The sequence below is a fragment of the Gobio gobio genome, assembly GCF_949357685.1.
Source record: "Gobio gobio genome assembly, chromosome: 15".
Classification (NCBI taxonomy): Eukaryota; Metazoa; Chordata; class Actinopteri; order Cypriniformes; family Gobionidae; genus Gobio; species Gobio gobio.
Window position 1 is genome coordinate 30,151,049 of NC_137108.1, and position 20,013 is coordinate 30,171,061.

Below are 20,013 nucleotides of genomic sequence, written 5' to 3' on the forward strand. Positions count from 1 at the left end.
ACTCCAATCTACCGTCCCCGAGTGAGATGGTACTTTGGCTGGTGGCCAGGGTGACCTGAGGGCGGTGCTGTGGTATTAAGAACCCCGACGTTCATTCCTCGGGCCACGCCCCCCTCTTACACATCGCTTCCCGCGAGTGTTGGACTGAATCAACGGCCCGTCTCTGACGCCCCGTTCGTTCAGTTCACGCTCCGGATAGCAGTGAGATGTCGATCGCCGCTTCCCAGGGTGGGCTGGAGTCCTTTGGGGATGACAATTAGGTTGTGCTCCGCCTCCGGGTGTGTCAGCACTGCCTGATCCGACCTAAAGTTGACAGCCATGTTATCTCGGGCAGCCGCGAGTCTCGCGCTGGTGTGGAACTCCGCCCAGTCGCGGGTGCTCGTGGTTGCGCGATTGGTTTTTGGGGGCGGCACCCGACAGCTGTTGGGCCCCGCCCCCAATGCCTTTCGCTCCCGGGGTGCATGAGGAGATCACGCGGTCCCGGAAGTCCCCGTGCTTCCCGTGACCGTTTGGTGGCCTTCTCTGCCCTTGATGGGGCCACGGCCTAGGGTACACTGGGGCCCCCTCCCCCCCACTGTTGAACTCTCTGTTGCGCACTACGGTGTCCACAGAGGGCTTTGACGTGGCGTGGTGTGGCTGTCCTAAGCACCCTCCCAAAGCCTGTGGGCTCGTCTACTTCGGTGACGTGGTCCTGCAGAGCTACGGGCAGGCCGCCGCCCCTTTGCATATGCACAAGGGTGGAGCCGACCCAGGGCTCTTCATTGAGCTGCGTGCCGCAACTGATCCCGCCCCCGGGCGGTGAAGGTGGCCACACGCTCCCTGGGTCGGGCGATGTCCACAGCTGTGGTCCGGGAGAACACCTGGCCTTACCTGGTGATGTGGAGGACGTTGAGCGGGCCCGCCTCCTCAACTCACCCATATCCCAGGCTGGCCTCTTCGGCAGCGCGGCTGAGAACTGTGCCCAACGGTTCTCGGCCGCCCCAGAGCAGACTGAGGCTGTAACACGTACTGCCCCGGCGGCCAGCTGCTGCACCAGCCGCCGGCTCAGTCGCCTCAGTCCGCTCGCCAGACTGGTTAAACGGCAGGCTGGAGGTGGACAACTCAGAGATGGGTTCCAGTTCTTCCCAGGGGATGGTAGCAGGGCCTCTCCTTCCCCCGGTGGAGGGCCGGGGGAAAATCCTTCCGCTTGGGAAGAACTCATGTTCCTGTCTCTGAGGACCCAGAGACCGGTGATGACGGTGTGCGCCACCCACGGGTCCCGCTACTCGCATCCCTCTCTGTCGCCAGCCTCCTGGCAGAGCAGACCCCAGTGGAACGTGCGTCCTTCCCTGGTCTCTTCTGTCAGGACGCAGCCGTTAACCGTGCCCCGACCCCGGGACGCCCAACAGCCTCCCCTGTCCGGGCCGGTAACGCTGCCTCGCTGCCCCACCCTGGGTACGTCTGCCGTCCGTATGACCCCGTTGGTGCAGTCTCTGGAAGCATGGCTTCAGCTTCCGGGGCTGTCCCACTGGGTCGCGCGGACCGTCAGGCGCGGCTACGCGATTCAGTTCGCGCAGGCTCCTCCCCGCTACAGGGGAGTCCGCTATACCGTGACCGGGGCCCATGCCCCCGTCATGCGGGCGGAGATTGCCACCCTGCTGGCGAAGGGTGCGATCGAGCCTGTCCCTCCTGCCGAAATGAAGTCGGGGTTCTACAGCCCCTACTTCATTGTACCCAAGAAAAACGGTGGGTTACGGACAATCCTGGACCTTCGCATCTTGAACCGATCCCTTCACCGGCTTCCGTTCAAGATGTTGACTGCGAAACGCCTTTTCGAATGCGTTCGTCCTCACGATTGGTTTGCAGCGATCGACCTGAAGGACGCCTACTTTCATGTCTCCATCCTTCCTCGACACAGACCGTTCCTACGGTTTGCTTTCGAGGGGCGGGCATATCAGTACGCGGTCCTCCCATTCGGGCTATCTCTGTCCCCTCGCGTCTTTACGAAGATTGCCGAGGCAGCCCTTGGGCCCCTTCGGCAGCACGGGGTTCGCATCCTGAACTATCTCGACGACTGGCTCATACTGGGCCACTCTCGGGAGCAGGTTTGCGGACACAGAGATCGGGTGCTCCAACACCTAGCCCATCTGGGCCTTCGGGTCAACTGGGAGAAGAGCAAACTCTGCCCCGCGCAGAGGATCTCTTTTCTCGGTATGGACATCGACTCGGTCGCCATGTGCGCGCAGCTTCCGAGCGAGCGCGCGCAGTCTCTGCTGACTTGCCTCCGTCAAATCGAGAGCAAGAGTGCGGTTCCACTGAAACTGTTTCAGAGGCTCCTGGGGCTTATGGCATCTGCAGCCGCGGTAACGCCGCTCGGATTGCTTCATATGAGACCGCTTCAGCACTGGCTTCGCGATCGAGTCCCGAGATGGGCATGGCAGTCTGGCACGCTCCGGGTTCAAGTGATCCAGCCCTGCCTACAGACGCTCACCCCGTGGTCGAACCTCAGCTTCTACGGGCAGGTGTTCCCTTAGAACGAGTTTCCAGGCATGTTGTCGTATCGACGGATGCCTCTGCCACGGGTTGGGGTGCCATGTGCAATGGACAAGCAGCCGCGGGCTCCTGGTCAGGACCCCAGCGCCTACTGCATGTCAATTGCCTCGAGTTGCTGGCAGTACGGTTCGCCCTGCACCGCTTCCGAGCGTTGCTGAAGGGTCAACACGTGCTTGTCCGGACAGACAACAAGGCCGTAGTAGCGTACATCAACCACCAGGACGGTCTACGCTCCCGCCGTATGTCTCAACTCGCCCGCCATCTCATCCGAAGCACCTGAGGTCCCTTCGTGCTGTCCATATTCCGGGAGTCCTGAACCACGCAGCCGACGAGCTCTCGCGGTTTCAGCCTCTCCCGGGAGAATGGAGACTCCATATCCAGACGGTCCAGCTGATTTGGGAGCAGTTCGGCGACGCACAAGTAGATCTGTTTGCCTCCCACGACTCTTCCCACTGCAGCCTGTTTTATTCCCTGACCGAGGGCACGCTCGGCTCGGATGCACTGGCGCACAGCTGGCCGCGGGGCCTACGCAAATATGCGTTCTGCCCAGTGAGCCTACTCGCACAACTCCTGTGCAAGATCAGGGAGGACAAGGAGCAGGTCCTTTTGGTCGCCCCGTACTGGCACGGCCGGACCTGGTTCCCCAAACTCATACTCCTTGCGACAGCCCCTCCCTGGCCTATTCCTCTGAGACCTGCCTATGCGTTGAAGTGGAACCTCTTCGTCACCTGGTGCTCTTCCCGCCAAGAAGACCCCTGGAAATGCCCGATCGGGTCCGTGCTTGAGTTTCTCCAAGAGGGGCTGGAGCGAAGGCTGTCTCCCTCCACCCTCAAAGTTTATGTGGCCGCTATATCTGCCCACCACGATCTCTTGGAGAACAAAAAGGTAAGTCAGCACGACCTGATCATCAGGTTCCTGAGGGGAGCGAGGAGACTGAATCCTCCTCGCTCTCCTCTCGTACCCTCTTGGGACCTCTCAGTAGTTCTAAGTGCTCTGCAGAGGCCTCCCTTTGAGCCTTTGCGGTCGGTTAATATTAAGTTCTTGTCGATGAAGACGGCTCTGCTGACCGCATTGGCCTCTCTTAAGAGGGTCGGGGACCTGCAGGCTTTTTCGGTTGACGAAGCGTGCCTGGAATTCAGGCCGGCTAACTCTCATGTGATCCTGAGACCCCGGCCTGGATATGTGCCCAAGGTTCCTACCACTCCCTTCAGAGATCAGGTAGTGAACCTGCAAGCGCTGCCTTTGGAGGAGGCAGACCCAGCCTTGGCATTGCTCTGTCCAGTACGCGCCCTCCGTGCCTACGTAGACATGATGCAGTGTTTCAGGACCTCAGACCAGCTCTTTGTCTGTTATGGTGGAGAGCGGAAGGGAAGTGCTCTCTCAAAGCAAAGGTTGCCTCACTGGATAGTGGACACCATTGTTTTGGCTTACCAGCAGCAAGGTCGACCATGTCCCCTTGGTGTGAGGGCACACTCCACTCGGAGTGTGGCCTCCTCTTGGGCTCTAGCGCATGGCGCCTCGCTGACAGACATCTGCAGAGCTGCAGGCTGGGCGACACCCAACACATTCGCCAGATTCTGCTATCTCCGAGTGGAGCCAGTGTCCGACTATGTACTCGCCCCCCCGAGGGGCCGGTAATGGACCAGGCTTTGGTGTCTTCGCTTGCTCGCCACTCCACTCCACTCATATGTGTCTCTTAAGTCCTCCCCACGGGTAGGCATCCTTGGCATTTCCTCACTGGGATATGCTTCCCAGTGTACCTTTGTAATCCTGTGATAAGTGGGAGTCCTTCGTCCGTACTAGTCTTACGACAGGGTACTCACACTTACGCAGGGCACTGGAAGACAGCTGAGTGGCGGGATTATATTGGGACCCCCATTCGTTAGTCACTAACGTTACGTCGTAGTGACTGAACGAAAGGGAACGAGGGTTACATCCGTAACCGAGACGTTCTGTATCTTTCCTACCTGTTAGACCTACCTGAAAATCTTAAAGCGCTTTCAAAAACTATGAAAAGATTTTGTGCATTTTGACAGGGTAAGTAAAAATCTGATCCGGTCTGACTAGGCCAATAGAAAAAATTGAGCCCTGATGTATTGAAGGGCACAGGTAAATGTGAAATTTATTTTAATGTGTTTATATGACGTGAAGATTGTTTAAAGTTCACTTAAATTAAAAGTTGTTATATTATTTAAAGCCTAATAAATGTTAAAACATTATAGCTTTCAATTGCTGAATGCCTATAATTAATGGCTAACTGACATAGAGAGCCTTCTTTCATTAAACAAATATTTAAATATAGGCTACTGTCTTTGTTGTTTCTACATTAATTTGTGAATTAAATGTAAAATTATTACAACATAATAATATATTAAAAAATGTGTTTGTAATGAATAAATCGCTTTTAATTAAAGTCATTTTGAGTGCAAACATGGTTCCGTTCTATCCAAATTCAGTCTTATTCACAAACTCTGGGCTATTTGCCTGACACAATTAACATTACGCAATTACTGCCCGTGGAATGAAAAACAGAAAAATGTTCAAGAAAGATGTTTGTTTACATTTTCTATTGATCATGGCAGGAGTAATTTATAAAATGATGAGAAAAAATGATGAGGAAAGAGCATTTTAACTGGGCACATATCCAGAAGTGCAGTGTAGTGAACACACTTTCGGCATTTTAAACAGTCAGATGCCTGTGACGCAGTGGTGGAGGGATGCTGTATGTTCTTCACAAACTACAGTAGCACAGAAATGGACGAAATGGTTAAGTGCACCATGTAAGGCTTTTAGCACTGATTTGTGGATGTGTTTTGCATTGTCGCCTGATTTGTAACAACGTAGATAAACTGCACTCTCAGTGGGCACGATTCTCTCTTGGTAAATGCTCCCGTGACTCCAGTCTGCCTCTCTTAATGCAGCTTCTATTTTTATGCCTGTTTAATCAATATGATTTAAATTCATTTAATTATTAACGTTTATGAAAACCTCTGGGAGTTATGTTTTAATTGATTAACTTAATTTAGAGAGAAAAGTGCTTTAGGCAAGGCATAAATATATAATCAGATAAGCACTTGAATGCATGTATACATCTCTTTTGGTGTGTGTGTGTGTGTGTGTGTGTGTGTTTGTGTGTGTGTGTGAGAGAGAGAGAGAGAGAGAGAGAGAGAGAGAGAGAGAGAGAGAGAGAGAGAGTGAGTGTGCGAGTCCGAGCATTTAAGCAAGTTGGAGAATCTTTGAGCACTCTTTAGTCTAATGAACGTGAGTATCACACTTTTTTTTATCTGTGCCCCTGTTGATTGGATCTCTACATATGGATGTGTGTGTGTCATTGCGCACATTTGCTCCCTCTGATGAGCTATTCAGTTACCCACAATACACTCATCAGGCTCACACAGATAAACCCAAACACAGTCATTACAACCAAATGTGTGTGATTGAGTGTGTGCGTGTAGACCAGCTGGTTTCTCTCTGCTTTTACGTTTTTCCAAGACCAAGCAAGAGGGGTCCAACTTCCCCGTACACACACTGCCTTCGGCAAAATCACTCCATCTCTGGAAAAACAGAAAAATCCACTCCCAGCCCTGGCTTTTACTCTGAGACATACAAACATGCACCAACATATTAGTTCACCGTAGCAGCAGTGGGTATTCAACCTGAAAGAGCATAAAACAGCATTTTTGGCGTAACTACCCACAATGCATCAGTGCCTTAGCATTTCAGTCATCTGATAATTCTCTGTTCTGTTCTCAAATGCACCACTTTCTTATTAAGATAAATAACCTGGCAAGAGAAAACTCAGCCATCATCTCGACTTTCAGTTTAGAATAATTTTCTCCCTCACACATCTGGCCTTATTTACAAAACACAAGCAGAACCAATTTCTGTGTAAATCCATTCGGCGTGAATTGTCCTATTGAATTGAACGCAACAATTTACATAAGAATGTTTTTACAATGTGTTTACACACATTTATTCAATGTTTCCATTCATTACGTAAGCAAAGCAAGATAACCGTAACGGCAGACTTGCGTTATGGCTATCATATCATAAATAAAAGCCAACTGTGAATTGTTAATCATCCAATAATCTAATTTAAATGATGAGGGTGATCACATTTACATTCAAATGGTAATTAATCTACATGGAAACCAATCCAAATGCCAAAGTGTAGGTTTGTGTGTAGAGTCAGATTTACTGAATAGAATGTGCAGGTTTCTTCCAAAATACAAGCTGGAGGGTTTAACTCTTGCAAGTGAAGATATTATGGTAACACTTTACAATAAGGTTCATTAGTTAACATTAGTTAACTACATTAGTTAACATGAACTAATAATGAACTGCACTCAAAAAGCATTTATTTATCTTTGTTAATGTTAAGGCCTGTTCACACCGGGACGATTTTCACGTGCGTTTATCGGCTTGTGTCTAAACAAAGGGCGCCAATGCGAGTGTGCACACGACACACAAAACGGCAGGCGTAAAAGCGTAATTTAAAAAAAAACGCCTCAGGTTCATTTTTTTATTTTGACGCGGCACGTTAAAAACTGGCCGACCAATGAGATCAGCGCTTTTGTTCACGTGGCTGGAGCTGCTGAAGTGACAGTAAAACACGACTTGGTGGCGCTCAAGCACAAAACAGTCTTGCCGAGCACGCATTGATACGACGAAGAAGTAGTAAGTAGACAAAGAAGAAGATGAGCTGCTAATGCTGCTTGCCAGTTAGTAAAAAGTGTGTGAATGGTTTTGGCCATAGACATAATATGTCTATGGTTTTGGCAAGCACGTAAATACCGTCTCTCTTCTTCTTCTGTGTGACAAGCGAGTGTCAGAAGCGTAAAGTGCCGCAGCACCACCTTGTGTACCGGGAGTGCTATCTATTGAATTTGCACATTCACTCGGCGCATAGCCAGTGAAAATCGCTTGGGTGTGAACACTCAAAACGCTGGCGATAAGTGCGCACGATATTCGTCCCGGTGTGTACAGGCTAGGGATGAAACGGTATGGAAATTTAACATCACGATTATAGTGACCCAAATTATCACGGTTATCAATATTATCACGGTTTTGTTCAAATTAGATGAAAGTGTTCAAAAAGAACAGATGCACGCACTTAAAACATTTCAACAAGTTTTATATTTGAAAATCAACAAACAACAAATATCTAAAGCAGCTCTATGCACTTTTTTAAGCTAGATTCTATTCAGTGGGATTTCCTTCCTTATAATGGCCGTCGTCAATAGCAACGCATAAATAATAATAATTTGTCGTAAATATAATCTCTAATATTATCTCTGTAAATATATTCTCAAGCAATATTCTCATCAGTGTTCAGCAATGATGCATTTAAATCTAGCATATTTTGTGTAAGAGCCCAAACAGTATCCTAGTGAAATAATGCATATCCATATTTCCATATCATTTGACAGTTTATTTTATTAAATATCAAAATGTGTGCATTATACCTGACATCTAAATGAACACTTTACAGTCAGTTTTATGACTGTGATTCTCTTCAAATGCTAGTGAAGTTTGAAACGTGTATAACGTTACCAATGTTCTATGTAACTTTAGAGACGGTCCCTAAATTCGCCAGCGTTTTGCCAGTCATATCAGATGCGCTGTGGTTCTGCTGTGTTTAAAAAAAAAAAACATTTTCGCTGCTGAAATAGAACAAAAACAGTCAACCACTGTATGATGAGTGAATCTCCTGCGTACATCGCACGTTTATCTCTGCTTTGAGTGTAGATTTTAGCAAGTGAGAGCGGCACGCGCTCTGAACAAAACTCCGGCTAATCTGAACGCCTCTGATTATGAGACATTGCATTAATAAACTCAATAGAAAAACGTGTAAGTGGTTATATTGCGCAACGCGATTATAAAAGATGGCTTTTGAGAAGACTATAATAAGTTCTACAGCCAGAGTGGCTAGTGTGCAGCCGAAATAACGTTACACCCGCAAATGGCGGTTGTTAATGTCAAGCCCTGATTATTATCCCTTAAAGGTCCTGTTCTTCGTGATCCCATTTTTCAAACTTTAGTTAGTGTGTAATGTTGCTGTTAGAGCATATATAATACCTGTAAAATTATAAAGCTCAAAGTTCAATGCCAAGCGAGATATTTTATTTAACAGAAGTTCCCTTTCAAAGCCTACAGCGAACGGCCGGTTGGGACTACATCTCTGTACATCCTGCTTTAATTACGTCAGTAGAGCAGTTTGTTGACTAACCTCCGCCCACAAGAGTACGCGAAAAAGGGGGCGTGGTCTTGTTGCTCCCGCGTGGATAAGAGGAAGTGTTGCGTTCGGTTGCGTTTGTATAGTTTGTTTGTCGCCATGTCGTCGAGACGCTGTTATTTTCATCCCGGAGTCAAGTCACCTTTGTTTGGCTTTCCCAGGGACGCTGTCCTTAGAGATCATTGAGCGCATGCATCCCTGTTATGGTGAGAGGCGTGACCTTTCCGGTAACGTGCACTCTGCGTGCGCTAAACTGCTGTCGAATCACAACACGGGAACCGCTGGCACAATCAGAACTCGTTACGTGTTTCTGAAGGAGGGACTTCATAGAACAGGGAAATCTTTCAAGCCGTTTTGAGGACAGTGAAAACAGCAGTATACAGATAAGTAAATTGTGTGAAAAATACTGTTTTTTTACACGCGAAACATGAACACATGTTATATTGCACACTGTAAACACAATCAAAGCTTCAAAAAAACACGAAAAACGGGACCTTTAAATGTCACCCTAGTCTTGTCTGAATTTGTTTGTTCGCTTCACGTTATTATTTCCCAGACGTAGTTTTGGTATTGAGGTCAAAGTCCACTTGCCTTGCGTTCGTAGTTTTGAAGTGTTACCCCTATTACAGCGACTTTCCTCTGTCATGTTCTGCAGACAGTTCTGTGACCATCTTCGATTAAGTTTCCCTCAGGACTTTTGTTAAAGCCAAAATATGACAACGCCTCGATCAGATTTGGTCCTTAGAAGTCTGAAAAATCTCCCTGCGCTGTCACTGCCATCTCTTCTCATTCAAAAGACAGCGGTGCGTTGCGCCAGACTGACACTGACTGGACAAGATTTACCACAAGTTTTCACAATCGTGATAATCACACGCGGATTTAATGATAATTAAATTTTATACGATATTACTAACCGTCACTAAATTTTATCATGGTTTATCGTGAAACCGGTAATCGTTTCATCCCTAGTACAGGCCTTTAGTGGCACTCAAGCACAAAACGGTCTTGCCGAGCACACATTGATAAGACGAAGAAGTAGTAAGTAGACAAAGAAGAAAATGAGCTGCTAATGCTGCTTGCCTGTTAGCAAAAAGTGTGTGAATGGTTTTGGTATATGGTTTTGGCAAGCACGTAAATACTGTCTCTCTTCTTCTCCTGTGTGGCAAGCGAGTGTCTGAAACATAAGGTGGCGCAGCACCACCTTGTGTACCGGGAACTCTATCTACTGAATGTGTACGTTCACTCGGCGCATCGCCTGTGAAAATCGATTGGGTGTGACCCCTCAAGACAATCTGAAAAACGTCACGAAAAATTCGCCCCGGTGTGTACAGGCCTTTAATTTCAACATTTACTAATGCATTATTAAAATCTTGTTGACATTAGTTAATGCACTGTGAACTTACATGAACAAACCATGAACAGCTGTATTTTTATTAACTAACGTTAACAAAAATGAACTAATTCTGAACAGAGGTGTTGTTCATGGTTAGTTCATGTTAACTAATGCATCAACTAAGGTTAACTAATACAACCTTATTGTAAAGTGTTACTGAAATTATTATTATTATTGTTGTTATAAAATCCCACTAAGAGCTATCAAGCCTAAGGAATCTCAGATAGCAGAGTGTCACTTGATAAGAAAATACTTTGACTATATGTTCAAGAGAAAATTAACTTTACTGTTTAAATTTGGTGCTCTTAATGTTGTTGCAATTCTTCCCCATAATATCAAAAATGTGATTGAATATCTCAAGGTATGTAATTGATGTTAGAAATTCCAGTATTGTGACACTGTTGTAACATTTTTTGTTTAGCTCATGAATTGTCTCCATTCTAAAACTCTACTTGCTCCTACGCTTCTGCTTGCTCACTTGTGCTGTGTTAATATGAGAGTTGAAATGTGCTGCTTTCATGAGCAAAACATTACCCATGGTTTTTAGAATGTATATGCACACACTCACTTTCACACACACATACACCAGTGAGCCAAAACATTATGAACATCTGCCTAATATGTTGCTGGTCCTCCCCGTGCTGCCAAAACAGTGCCAACCTGCCAAGGCATGGACTCCCGAAGATGTCCTGTTGTATATGGCACCAAGACGTTAACAGCAGATGCTTCAAGTCCTGTAGGTTGTGATGTGGTGCAATCATGAATCGAACTTTTTTTCCAGCACTGTAATTGGATTAATTGGGGAACACTCAGTTTCAGTCAATCTCATGTCAATCTTGAGTACCTATAGAGTAGTATTGCATCCTTCATATCTCTGAAAAGTCTTTAGTTTTATTATATTTACAAAAAAAAGATACGCTGTACCAAGTCTTTCCGGAAAAAAAACGAGCGGTTGGAGGCATATTGTGTGGGCGGAGCTAAACAGCCACGAGCACGCGCAGCTATTGCGTTGAGAGTGTGTGAAAGCTGTGACATCCTTAAACGTGTAAAAAAAACTTTATCCTAAATAAACCATGGAGATCAATCAGATTTAGCCATACATCTATGATCCAAAATCACATCTAGAGGCTGAAATTGAACAGGAGAAGCAGCAACGACGACTACAGCAGGATGTCTCAGTGGTAGGCTATGTAACTTACTGTAACTGTATATACTTGCTTAGCGGCTTGTCATGCGCGAGTTTTACAACATTTGTGTTTACTCGTGGTTTATGACATATGACATGTCAATCATATGACATGATTTGGTTTATGGACTATTATGTGTGATTTAATGTTAGCAGTAGCAAGCATAACGGTTTTGCACGTCAGACTAATGCATGTTTACATAGAAAACAATGGAATAGTAGCGCATTTGAATGAACGAGTCGATAGCTAACAAAACACAGACATTTGAAGCAGTTTTATTCACCGCCTGCTTCCAAAACACGAGTCACGACCGTGAACCTTAATCGCTGGGACTGCTCCATCTTTCAGCATTAGACGAACTACAAATCCGGCGTCGAACTGGGCCTTGCTTATAAAATGCAGCCGAAATGCAGGGAACAAACAAAACACTTGTACAACTCTGTTGCTGTCCACGTGATGTTAAAGAAAACAGGATTCATTAGACCAGACGAACCTCCTTTCACTTCTCCAAGGTCCAGTTCCGACGCTCGTGTGCCTATTGTAGGTGCTTTCGATGGTGGACAGGGGTCATCATATAGGCGCTCTGATTGGTCTATACAGCCCCATATGCAGCAGAGTGCGATGTGTTGTGACATTCCTCTCATAACCATCATTAAAATTTTGTCAATAGATCGTTTGTCGGCTCGGACCAGACAGGATAGCCTTCGTTTCCCTTATGCATCGATGAGCCTTGGGTGCCCAACACCCCGTTGACGGTTTGTGGTTTGTCCTTCCTCAGACAACTGTTGACCGAGAGCACTTGCCGTTGACCCTATCTGACCCAGTCGCCTTGCCATTACAATTTGGCCCTTGTCAGCTCAGATCTGTATTCCTGCCCATTTCTCCTGCATGCAACATGTTGATTATGAGAACTGATTGTTTGCTTGCCATCTAATTTACCCAGACCTTAATATACACACACATTTACACTGCCCGACTAAAAAAAAAGTCGCAAATGTTTATGAGTCTATGATTGGATCATTATTGCAGTGATGGCAACAGTTCTTCTAACCCTTATTGATGGAGTGTGCTTTATATTTTTTCCTTTCATTTATTATTATGTATTTTCTCAAATTCCACCACGTTGTTCTTTAAAGTGCATCAGAACTTTATTATAAGTTAATCACTTTTTTTTCTAACTGGAATTTATGAGTGTTTTCATCTCATCCATCATTGATCCCTATACAAATGAGGAGAAAGATTTCTGTTCGCACATCACTCTAAAGTATTGCACTTATAATCATTCTGGTGCGACTTTCTGCCCCCTCACATCCATTAGTAATGCCTGAGCATCCTGACTGATGAGGAGCTCTGTTAGTCAGGCCTGGGAATACTCCATCACACAGGGTGGGTGGCTGTCATTACCATAGATTACACGCTCCCGTTCCCCTTAAGATTACCTATGTGTGTGTGCGCGCATTTGTGGAGGTGTTTGTATTCAGAGCTGTGGGTTTGTTTACTCATCACCCTACTGTGTGGATTCCATGCTGATGTTCTCTGCGAGGGAGATTGTGTCAATAATGTGGCTGCACTCTGCACCGAAAACGTGGCATTTTCCAAAACATTTTCTCATCTGACAAAATCGCTCTGACTCATCAGGGCAGGTGTCAGTAATACGATATAATTTGTACTGTAAAGTCACATCATAATGATGTGACTACCCGTCATCACCCTCCTCCCACATTCATCTGTGGCCGCACAATAACCAGGAAGACGTTAAAAGTACCTGCTCTGACACATTTAGGCATTCTGCATGTCAAAATATTTGCATAAAATGATTATATGTTATGTCACATTATAAGCAGTTTATGGCAGTCATTGATTCAAATCAGCACGAGATAAGAATCCAGGGGAGTGCTAATTTGATATCATCAACACAGATGTCACAGTCACATATTGAGGATGTAATTTGAAGGATCTGTCCTGCATTGCTGTCAGATAACTTCCTTACAACAGTGTTTGTGTCGCAGTGTCTACTGCAAGGTACTCCATATGCCTGTCAAGCTTGCGAATTGCTTTAAAATTCAGCGGAATCTGTGTGTTTGGATGTGTGTGAATGTTTCTAAAAAAATGACTGGTTGCATCTAAAATTTCTATTTGGCCTTTTAAAAGTTTGGCAAACCTAACTATTTAGGTTTACTATTATGTGGCAATAAATAGAAATACAAATATGTAGAAGGTGGAACAGCATTGTAGTGTTTAAATTGATTAGGGATGCACCAATATTAAAACTGTGTCCAATAACACTGATAAACTGATGATTATTTTCTAACATAATTATGTTAATACCAATAAATGGCTCATTATAAAAATGTGTACACTGTAAAAAATGAATCATGGGTCTTGTATTTTTCACAAAATAAATTGTGTATATTTTCTTAATAAAATTGCGGTCCAGTGTTGTATAAAAACATTGAGAACATTTCACTAATAAAACCAAGAGATACATTTTCCTAATTTTGTTTAAGGAAATGTAAACAATTTTGAGGCTTGAATTGAGGAACCGATTAAGCTGATAAAATGAATGGAAAAGGGGCTACCTATTTATTTTAAGAGAATTAGCTCTATTGTGCAGTTTTATTTAGAGACACCATTGTTAGTTCCCAGCATGCTTTGCATATGGCTGGAAATGGAGATTTAATATTGAAATTAAGTGTTATTGTATGTGTTTTTGAGTGAAGGGAAACATCTTTTAATGTTTAATGTTCAGTTATGTTTGACATTTGAAAAAGTTTCTGTTATGTTGTAGTTTTGACCGTTATCATTGTGCAGAAGAGTAGATCTTATGGTTAGGTTGTGGATAACTGCATGTATACTAATATTATAAAGCATGTTGCTTTGTTCAATGAGCAATGACTTTGCTAATGCCAGTGCAGTAAGTTTGTTTCTGCTTGTGCTATGCTGGCAGCATACAGTCTATTAATTGTATAACATAACTCAAAGTCAAATATAAACAGGTAATTTCCATTCACTCTTATTGATATCCTTTTTTTTTTTAAAAGTCAACTTAAAATAAATAAGCACATTTCACTAAAAATATTACATTAATTGTTTCATAGACTAAATAATTAAGGAGATTTTACATGATGTATTCAGGTAGATTCCATTAAAAACAAGCCTTAAAAACTACTCAAAAATATTATGTGTACTATTGTTACCATAATTTTTTTTAAAGTAAATAGCACATACATTTTTTTACAGTGTACTGATTGGTCTATATAAATAAAAAAATACACAAGTAAAGCAGTGTTAACTGCAACAGCAGACTTAAGTTATGCTGTCATATCATACATTATAAAATAGCTAATGGGAGCTGCCTATTGCAAACAAATGGAAACATATATACATTTTTTGGTACACTCTAAAAAAAAAAAGGTTCTATATGGCACCAAAAATGGTTCTTGGTCGTAATCATAGAGGAACCACTTTTGGTGCTATATAGCACCATATCTTAACATCTGTATATGGTAGCGGTGCTATATAGCACCTTAGTCAAAGAACCGGTGAAGAACCTCTGAAGAACAGCCGAAGAACCACTGAAGCACCAAAATTGGTGCTATATATCCCCTATGATTACGAGCCAAGAACCATGTTTGGTACTATATAGAACCTTTTTTTTTTTTTAGAGTGTACCAATATTGTATATATCAACCATATATCAGCTAGTAATTTCAATATTTACCAATTATTATTTAGGGGAAAAAAACGAATAATGATCAAGTGTTAAATGTAATTTTAAGGTAAATCTCAAAATGTATATACATTTATTGTTAAATATTAAAATGCTGTACTGTTCGGTCTAAATAAATAAAAATAAACAAACAGCTTTTTTTTTTAAATGCTGCAAGTTAATTTAGGAATCACAGCTTTAATGTACAGTATAACAAAATGGATATTCCTTTTGAGATTCACAACAGATCACATTCTGTTATTAAATTTGTGTGTTTTTTTTAAGCCAAGTTCTATAAAGTTATTTAAAGGGATAGTTCACCCAAAAACGAAAATTTGATGTTTATCTGCTTACCCCCAAGGCATCCAAGATGTAGGTGTCTTTGTTTCTTCAGTAGAACACAATTTAAGATTTTTAAAGGGGTGGTTGCATGCAATTTCACTTTTTAAACTTTAGTTAGTGTGTAATGTTGCTGCTTGAGCATAAACAGTATCTGCAAAGTTACAGCTGAAAGTTCAATGCAATCGGATATATTGTCTTTTAAAGTCATGGCAGTTTATTGCCTACAAAAACGCCCGGTTTGGACTACAACAAGCTTCTTCCCGGGTTGGTGACATCATAAACCCTTGCTATAAATATAAACACTGCCCCCGCGAACACGCAACAAAGTGGGCGAGGCCACGTCGCAGTCATTACAAAAGAGAGAGAGCTGTTGCAGAACTACAAACTACATTTGGCCATCTAACCAATCTAAGACCATTGCGTTTTTTGGAGGGATGGGCTTCATAGAAGCAGGAAGCAAATGAGGCGTTCAAAGGACAGTGGAGACAGTGGAGACAGCGGTGTGGAATAAAGGTAAAATATAAGAAAAAAAATAAGTTTTAAGACATGTTATACTGCGCCCCATAAACACAACCAAGCCTAGAAAAAAACCACGGAACCACCCCTTTAACTCCAACCGTTGCTGTGTGCCAGTTGTATAATGCATGTGAATGGGGTCTAATTCTATTAGAGAAAAAAAACATGCACAGACAACTTCAAATGAAACCCTGCGGCTCGTGACGACACATTGATGTTTTAAGACACGAAACGATCGGTTTCTGCGAGAAACCGAACAGTATTTATACTATTATTTCACCTATTATCAGACGAATGTCATCAGCTCTCCAGACCGCCATAACTTCCTGTGAGTAAGGTCAAAATAGCGGCCGGGTCATAGATATATACATAGATTCCTCATTAGTGCCTGCGCGGATCGCTCGAATGAGGATTCTATGTATAAATATCTATGACCCGGCCGGTATTTTGACCTTACTCAAAGGAAGTTATGGCGGTCTGGAGAGCTTAAGACATTCGTCTGATAATAGGTGAAATAATAGCATAAATACCATTCGGTTTCTCACCGAAACCGATCGTTTCGTATCTTAAGACATCAATGTGTCGTCACGAGCCGCAGGGTTTCATTTGAAGTTGTCTGTGCATGTTTTTTTTACTCTAATAGAATTAGACCCCATTCACATGCATTATACGACTGACAGACCGCAAAGGTTGGAGTTAAAATCTTCATTTGTGTTCTACTGAAGAAACAAAGACACCTACATCTTGGATGCCCTGGGGGTAAGCAGAAAAACATAAAATTTTCGTTTTTGGGTGAACTATCCCTTTAAAACTAAGATTCATTTTAAATGAAGGACTCTCTGTTCGCTGTTCATTTGGCTTTGCTGAGTGAGTGAATATGTAAAGAGTTTTGCCATGTTCCTTTCCTCTTGGCACATGCTCATTAGATTCAGAATGTCCACTGCTCAGCAAATATAGATTTGTGTGCTGAATTTAAGAGGTTGACTCAGCAGAGTAATTATAATGATTGTAACTGAATATAACCTTATTAGTTGAGTGCCAAAACTTTTATGAGTGATAGAAGCCATTTTCCTATTTTAATACGTTATTTTTAAACCAGTATGTCTGTCTTATTTTCCTAAACATTCTTATTCTTTTTTTTTTTACAGTGTGTGTGTGTCGGCATAGTCATGCCCTTCCAGCATTCACTAATCCTTTATTCCTTCACTGTGCACATTCATTCCCTCCAAGGGCAGCCGGTAGATTCTAATTTGGTTTGTATTCATTGGTCTTGTTTTAAAAATGTAAGAGCTGCCGTAGTCATTTTGAAAGAGAAAAATGAAAGTGACAGTGTCAAGACTCCAATTTAAAGTGAACAGCCGAAACAAATAAAGTGACAGTGCAGCAAAGGTGCATGGCCTGGGGCTCCTCTTATAAATGCTTTGCTTACAGTTGATCACCTCCTGCATTATAGACCTATTGTCTATGCGGAGGACATTATAGTTACAGTCGATTCTCTACTGTAGTTTGTTATAATCAGTGAGACACCAATGCTATACGGTTCTTTAAAGACCTGCTTGGTATGAGAATTCTCTCAAGTCAAGGGTGAACTGGTTTAGTCATTTCTTATTTTAATCAGAGAGATACAGAATCCTCACATAAAAATGCCTGTCAATCAGGTGAGTTTATGAAGGGGAAACATTTCAGGCACGAAAAAGCCGGTGAGGCAGTTTATGATGCTGACAAGCATAAAAGCGCTGATGATGGAATAGAATCACTAATCATCATGCTTGTGTGTGTGTGTGTGTGTGTGTGTGTGTGTGTGTGTGTGTGTGTGTGTGTGTGTGTGTGAGGGACGGTTGTGTGTGGATATGTGCATGCATGAATTTAGCTTTGGCTATTTAAGCGTGAGATTTGTAATTCATGTTGTTCGTGGGTGGTAAAGAGATCTCATTTGCAGTTTAAAATAAATGTTCCAATTATTCCCAACCCCACATGGGATGCAGATAGGGTCACGGGAGAATACAGTAAATATTTTATTTTTATCTGCAGGCTAGCTTCTCTTGCTCTTGTGTAAATATAGGTAATAACGTAGTTATACTAACAAATCCAAACATTTCTAGTTTTCTTATTAAAAATTTGGCAAATATGAGTGATGGTGTTATGTTATGTAAATTTTAGATTATGTTATGTGTAATAGAAATATTTGTGTTTTTGCAGTGTCATATTCATATTTATGCATTTGGCAGACGCGCTTATCCAAAACAACAAAATGTAGAAGTGTCATTGACTGAGTGCCTGAAAACTGCAGGTACTGTTTGCTAGCACTTGTATGAAGTAAGAGTCAGCACTCTTGTTTGAATTATTATAACCAATAACCAATTCAAGCAAGATATAACAGTCGGAATGAGATTCACACTTTATAAGCAGCCTGGTCTCATTGCGAAAATGTACCTCTGGCAACGTTTTTGCAAACCCCAAAATACGTACCAATATGTACATATCACTGCAGTTTCAAAGTGATATGTCCACTGGGTGCCGCCAAAAGCTTCGTTTTTTTCCCGGAACAGATGAGCGTCAATCTGACGTTTTGTGACATTGTTTTTTTAACGTACACCTACACTAAACCCTAAACCTAAGCGATAGTGTTAACAAAAGCAAATGTGACAAAAATACAATAGTAACCATGTCTTGTTAGCTTCTGTGTACTCATCTTTGAGCTCTTTTATCATGACTTGTCTTTCACGGGATTCGTACCTGGGCTTTCATTATTACAAGTACAAATCTGTACCAGCTGAGCTACTGAGCAAACTTATTATATAAAAAAAGCCGAGCATATGGAGCAGACTAAGTGACGCAAACTCCAAAATTTATTCATTTACATGGGAAAAAAAAAAACGATAAAAAGTGCTTGCTGTTTTACTGCCTCTAGTGTTCATTTCACTTTGAAACTGCAGAGATATGTACATATTGGTACGTATTTTGGCGGTTTGCAAAAACGTTGCCAGAGGTACATTTTCACAATGAGACCAGGTTGTTTATAAGAACTGTATATTATACTTTGGCAAGCTAGTGCAAAACTAAAAAATGGTTTCCACACCAAAAGGACTGAGAACTGAGGCCATAGTAGAACAATATGAAGTTCAACAAAGAATTGTATCTTGCTCTTTAGAGACTAACTACTGTACATTATGCATTGAGAATATTCTGCAGAAGCCTGAATCATAATGATACCATGAACTGAGGATAACATTTTCCTGTTATCACTGTAAAGCTGCTTTGAAACCATCTGTATTGTATAAAGCGCTATATAAATAAAGTTGACTTAATAAGGTTGACTAGAACCTACAATGTCAAGGTCCCTACACTAGATTAAAAACAGCCCCTTGTTATTATAGAAAAACACATACTTTTAACCACATAACATCTCTTTATAATGAGAAAATGTAATTTTAACAAGGAAAATGGCAGTTTAACGGCATCGCATCTCGTTATTACAAGAAAATATATTGTTTAAATGGCATAACATCTCATTATTACAACAAAATTGAGTGGGAAAAATATATTATTTGTAAAATACACTACACAACCACCGTGTTTAAACATGTATACAATATAAAACTCCTTTAACAAAAGTGTACAGAGTGTAACTAGCCGGTCTCTTTGATCTGTTTTCTTCCAAAATTGTGCCGGTTCTCATGCTGGAATGGCGACCCTCAGACCACAGTTTCACTGATAGCAGAAAGGTGATGCCATATCGTCCCTGTTTGTTGTGTTGCATAAAATACAAGTATTTACAGCACAGTAACTACTTTATAGATACAGTTAAACATACACAAACCTGTATTTCACTGAAGAAATGCAAATTCAGTCATGGTGAGAACTGCTCTCTCCTGAAGATGGTGTAAAAAGCCTGCAACTCTGTAACTAAACAGTTGGGTTATAGTAACACCGCTGCAACGTCGAAAGGTTGGAAAAGGGTGTTTCAGTTGTTAGTGAGATTGACCGAGCCACTAACCCAGCAGCTGGGTAACATGAAAACTACCAACACTGGAAAAAAAAAACCCAAAAAATGAGTAGGCTCAACTAGGGCTGCACGATTAATCGAAAACTAATCGAA

General features: G+C 42.7%; 1 protein-coding gene across 2 annotated transcripts in view; it reads left to right on the forward strand.

Annotated features, from left to right (window-relative positions):
- Positions 1-20,013, forward strand: part of znf804b (zinc finger protein 804B) — a gene marked incomplete at its 5' end in the record, with an annotated part of 148,300 nt that overhangs the window by 19,149 nt on the left and 109,138 nt on the right. The window contains one exon of one of the 2 annotated variants that reach the window (XM_079838004.1): positions 11,148-11,341. The exons of the other annotated variant lie outside the window; for it this stretch is intronic. Of the gene's footprint in view, positions 1-11,147; positions 11,342-20,013 lie in introns of those variants that run through there. 2 annotated transcript variants of the gene reach the window in all.